Raw genomic sequence first — 5,178 nt, forward strand, 5'->3', positions numbered from 1 at the left:
GGAGGGAGGGAGGGAGGCAGGGAGGGAGGGAGAGAGGGAGGGAGGGAGGCAGGGAGGGAGGGAGGGAGGGAGGGAGGGAGGCAGGGAGGCAGGGAGGGAGGGAGGGAGGGAGGGAGGGAGGGAGAGAGGGAGGCAGGGAGGGAGGCAGGGAGGGAGGGAGGGAAGGGGGAGTGGTCCTTTCCCATCAAGCACAGCATCACGGCACTACTGCCTCGCACATGCTCCAGGGCAGCCATCACACAGGAAGCTTGTATGTACCTTTTTCTTTTTTTACAGAGACCAACTCCTCCTCCGGTGGGTGGCTGAGCACAGAAATATAGGCCACCTTAGAAGGCACGCCACGGTAGGAAGCTCTGCAGAAGTCACCTTGTTATTTCGCTCGGGCTGGCTTTTCCACTGCGGTTTGGCCTCTGTGGTTTAGACTCGTGTGCTGAGCGCGTTGTTATGTAACAGACGCCCTGGCACTGGTCCTTGCTCATCGCCCTTGTGAGGTGAGGCCTGGGTGACAGGATGACTCAGGACAGAGTCCCTCCATCGAAATTCTCTTTACGTGAGACTAGAAAACTTTAACACTGAAAACATTCACAATACAAATTAAATCCGACTTCAAAATAAAACGAAACTATTTTAATGAAGATCCGATTTTCCCCTCTTTAACGATTCAGGGTCTTCCACTGATCCGGGGTCATCGTCCTCCTCAGTGTCGATCACTGGCACCATCTCGATCCCCACGCACAGCAGCAGGAGCGCCCATCCAAGCCCCGCACCCCCTTTCCAGCTGTTGCCCACGTGAGCCCTGACGGCGCCCTGCAAAGACCACAGAGAAAGGGGGAGCCGCGAGGCAGGAGCCTGGGCGGAGCTGTGGGAGCAGGCTGCCTGCCCCCCAAGGAGATGAGATGCCTGGATTTCTGTCTGAGCAAGAATTCAAGTCCTGGTGGGTAAGTCACCGAGATTGTGAAGCCGACTGCTAACAGCAAGGAAAAAAAAGGTAGACTTAAAAACAGAAACAGATTTCAACAATGATTTCAACACCCCATTTTCAATAACAGAGCAACTAGGAATAAAACCAACATGGAAAGAGCAACACTGTTCATCAGCTGCCCCCGAGACACGCACAGAGCACGCCACGGGTCAGCCGCAAACGGCACATTCTTCATGCTCTTAATTCTCTTTTTAATTTCAGAGAGGGAGAGGGAGAGGGAAAGAGAGAGAAAAACATCGATAAGAATTATAGATTAGTTGCCTCCTGCACGCCCCACACGGGATCGAGCCCACAACCCGGGCCTGTGCCCTGACCAGGAATCAAACCGTGACCTCCTGGTTCACAGGTCGATGCTCAGCCCCTGAGCCTCGCCAGCCGGGCCAAACGACACGTTCTTAAGTTCATACACACACACTCCACGTGCAAATCCCAGCCACGGTGCGAGATACCGCTCACCTAGCAGAATGGCTGCCATTCGGGAGAGAATGTGGAGGCATAGGAAGCTTCCTTCGTGCTGGGGTGGAGGCGGGGGAGGGGCGGCAGCTGTGGGTGCAGAGCAGCCAGTTTAGGTGAACATCACGTGACTCAGAAACTCCACCTCCATGGCGTCCCCAAAAGGACAGGAAACGAATGTCCACGGAAAACTGGGGTGCGGGTGTCCTTAGCCGTGTTATTCAGAACAACAAAAGGTGGAGACAGCCCTCGTGTTTACTCCCCTAGGAATGACTATATCAAGGATGTACTAGGTACATCTGGATAACAATGCGGATTTTGTAATCAAAGAAAATACGGTAATTTCAAGAGAAACATCAAAAGTGCTTTATTCAAAGTAATGTCCACCGCTGGCTACACATTTCTCCCATCTTTCAGGTAATTTGTGGATACCGTCCCAATAGAACTTCTCTTGTTTGGCGGTAGACCATTCAGAGACCCAATGTTCCACTTCTTCGTACGTTTTGAAGTGCTGCTCAGAAAGTGCGTGTGCCATCGATCGGAACAAGTGGTCATCTGAAGGAGCAAGGGCTGGTGAATACGGCGGGTGGGTTCATACTTCCCAGGAAAGATCTTTTAACGTGTCTTTAACTGGTTTTGAAGTGTGTGATGGTGCATCATCATGAAGCAAAATTACTTTGCCATGTCTTCTGGCACGTTCTGGTCATTTCACAATCAAAGCGTGGTTCAAATTGATTATTTGTTGTCGGTAGAATCAGTATTAATGGTTTCACCTGGTTTTAGAAGCTCATAATACACCACACCTTCCTGATCCCACCAAACCCAGAGCATTGTCTTCTTTCTGAAGCGATTTGGCCTTGCAGTCGATGTTGATGGTTGACCTGGATCAAACCATGATTTTGTGCATTTGGGATTCTCAAAATAAATCCACTTTTCATCGCCAGTCACAATTCGATGCAAAAAAGAAGCAACATTTTACTGATGACTTTTCGGTTTTCCATTTGCCTTTCGTTCAGTTAATGTGGCACCCATTTTCCTTCAAAATCTTTCCCATTGCTTGTAAACAATTGGAAATTGTTTGCTGAGCAACATTTAACCTTTCTGCAAGTTGTTTTGAGTTTGACAGGCATCCTCATCCAATAATGCTTGTCACTGTTGGTCTTCAAACTTTTTCAGTTGACCTGGACGTTGTCTTTCACATTGAAATCATCACTTTTAAAGCGTTTAAACCAGCGTTCACAAGTATCTTGAGATGGAGCATGTTCACCATAAGCTTCCCGAAGTATTCAGCAGCACTTTTCTTCAAAATAATGAATTAAAACTTCCCACAAATGCTCTTTTTTTGGCACAAAATTCGACATTTTTAAGTGTAAAAATATTTATGATGTTAACACCTTCAGAAAATTTGACATATGAAGTTTTGAAGCTTGTTGCCAATACATCAAAATAGCATACATATCAAATTGCATATATATCAACATATGTGTAACTCCATCTATTGAAAAAAGTCCGCATTATTAATCAGTACACCTGGTATATCCACACTGTGGAATACTATGTAGCAACAAAAAGAAATGGATCAGCAAGAGATGCTACAATATGGATTAACCTAGAAAACAATGTTAAGTGAAAGAAGCCAGTCATGAACGGCAACATTGTTACATCCTATATAATCCTATATAATGAAAGCCTAATATGTTAAGTGTCTGGTCGTCTGTTCCACTAATCAAAGCATAATATGCTAATGATATGCTAAGGCTGCTCAACTGCTTGCTATGATGTGCACTGACCACCAGGGGGAAGACGCTCCGACCGGTAGGTTAGTTTGCTACTGGGGTCCAGCCGATTGGGACTGAGCGAGAAGGCCGGACATGCCCTGGAGCCCTCCCACGGTTCCTCCCCGGCCCCGGGGTTCCTCCAGTTGTGCACTGGTAGAGTCCCTCAGCCTGGCCTGCACCCTCTTGCAATCTGGGACCCCTCAGGGAATGTTGGAGAGCCGGTTTCAGCCCGATCCCACAGGCCAGACCAAGGGACCCCACTGGTGCACGAATTCGTGCACCAGGCCTCTAGTGTTGTATAATTCCGTATAAGCAAAGTCCAGTACAGGCTAGTCTGCAGCAACAGGAAGCATTGTGCTGGGGAAGAGGGGGTGGAGTGGAAAACGGGGAGCGACTGCGATGTGCATGAGCTTCTTTTCTGGGATGAAAATCAGTGGCGGTGACAATGTCACAACTCTGGGAATAACCCCAAAACTGCTGACCTGCACACTTCACCACTCGCCCTGGACACCCAGCCCGCAGTGCCCTAAACAGGTTACTTATCCTGCCCCCCCGGGAAGAGAGTTGCAATGCATTTTGGGAGCTGAACAAATTCGGTGTAAGCCTCCCGGTGCACCCTGCTCTCTCACACTGCGTGGTTTCACGTCGCCCCGTGGGTACCGGGGAGCAGGGGTGGGGTCCTGGCTCAGCACGGGCAGAGGGACCCGAGAGGAAGCAGATCTGAAGTGGTGATGCTGGAGGGGGCTTGGCCGCAGGAAGACTTAGGGGAAGTGACTTATGGATGGGGCCTCGGAGGAGGAACAGAAATTCATGGGAAACCGATCCAGTCTCTCTTCTCCTTCCTCCCCATCCAAGCACAGCCAGGTCCCGACTTCCCTGCTGGTGAAAACTGCTGCCATTTCCTGGTGTTGCGGTTCCCCCCGAACAAGGCCGGCCACCCCGCAGGCCTGAGGTCAGGGCGCGTGGACCCTCCTTCCCGCTGCACCGCGTCCGGCCAGCAGGGAGGTCCTGCCTGGGCAGGTCCCGCAGGTTCCCTCTGTGGCTCCGCCCCGAACTCCCTGCCAGGCGGCTACCTGGGCCACTCCCTGGGTGTGGCCGCGGCTCACTGCTCGGGATCCCGTTGACCCTGGGCACCAGGTCGTTTCAAGCGTCACCTTGCTGGTGGCTGACCCTCTTCCATCCGGTTCAGAGGCCCGGCAGCCTCTGCTCACCTCCCTGGTGCCAGGCCGCGCTCCTGGTTCTGGGAGCTGCGAGGGTGACTCGAAGACAGCCTCCCTCGTTTCCACCAGTTTCCCCAGAACGGAAGCTGCCGCGTGGACCGGGGGGCTGTGCAGATGGGACCCCAGTGCCCAGCAGGGGGTCTGTGTGGCTCAGCGGCCCTTCTTTGCTCGCCCTTCCCTGTCCAATGGGGTCGCAGTCAGCCGCCTCGAGTCCCACTCTGCTTGTCCTGTGCCAGCAGCCACCAAGCGATGGCGAGGACAACTGTCCACTGCCTTTGAGAGCCATGTTCCACCCTGGCCTGGTGGGAGAGGGTCAGCTGGGCCCGTTACTGAACCGCCAGCCCGGTCCTCGGGTCAGGGTGAGGACAGCTGCCCCAGGCCCCAGCCGGCGCTCAGAGCGGCCGGGCAGACTGCGGGGATGCTGTTCAGCCACCACGGGGTTCAGAACTGCCCCGCGCCGGGAGCTTCTGGATGAGAAACAGCCCCCTCAGACAGGAGCGAGGGGGGGACACGGGACCCGGGACAGCGGCAGGCTGGGAGGGAAACCCCTCCAGGCCGGAGCTTCTGACAACAAGATGGAAAGGAGCCAGGCGGCCACGGTTCTGGGGAGCACAGTTCTGGGGGCCGGGTGCGCCCAACAGGCGGGGCGGGTGCTGGGCCGTGGGGGGCGCCAGGAGGGCCAGACCACACGGAGACGGGCCGGCCACCGCTAACGCCTGGTCACTGCCACACAACACGAAGTGTG

This window comes from Plecotus auritus (assembly GCF_963455305.1).
Source record: "Plecotus auritus genome assembly, chromosome: 4".
Taxonomy (NCBI): Eukaryota; Metazoa; Chordata; class Mammalia; order Chiroptera; family Vespertilionidae; genus Plecotus; species Plecotus auritus.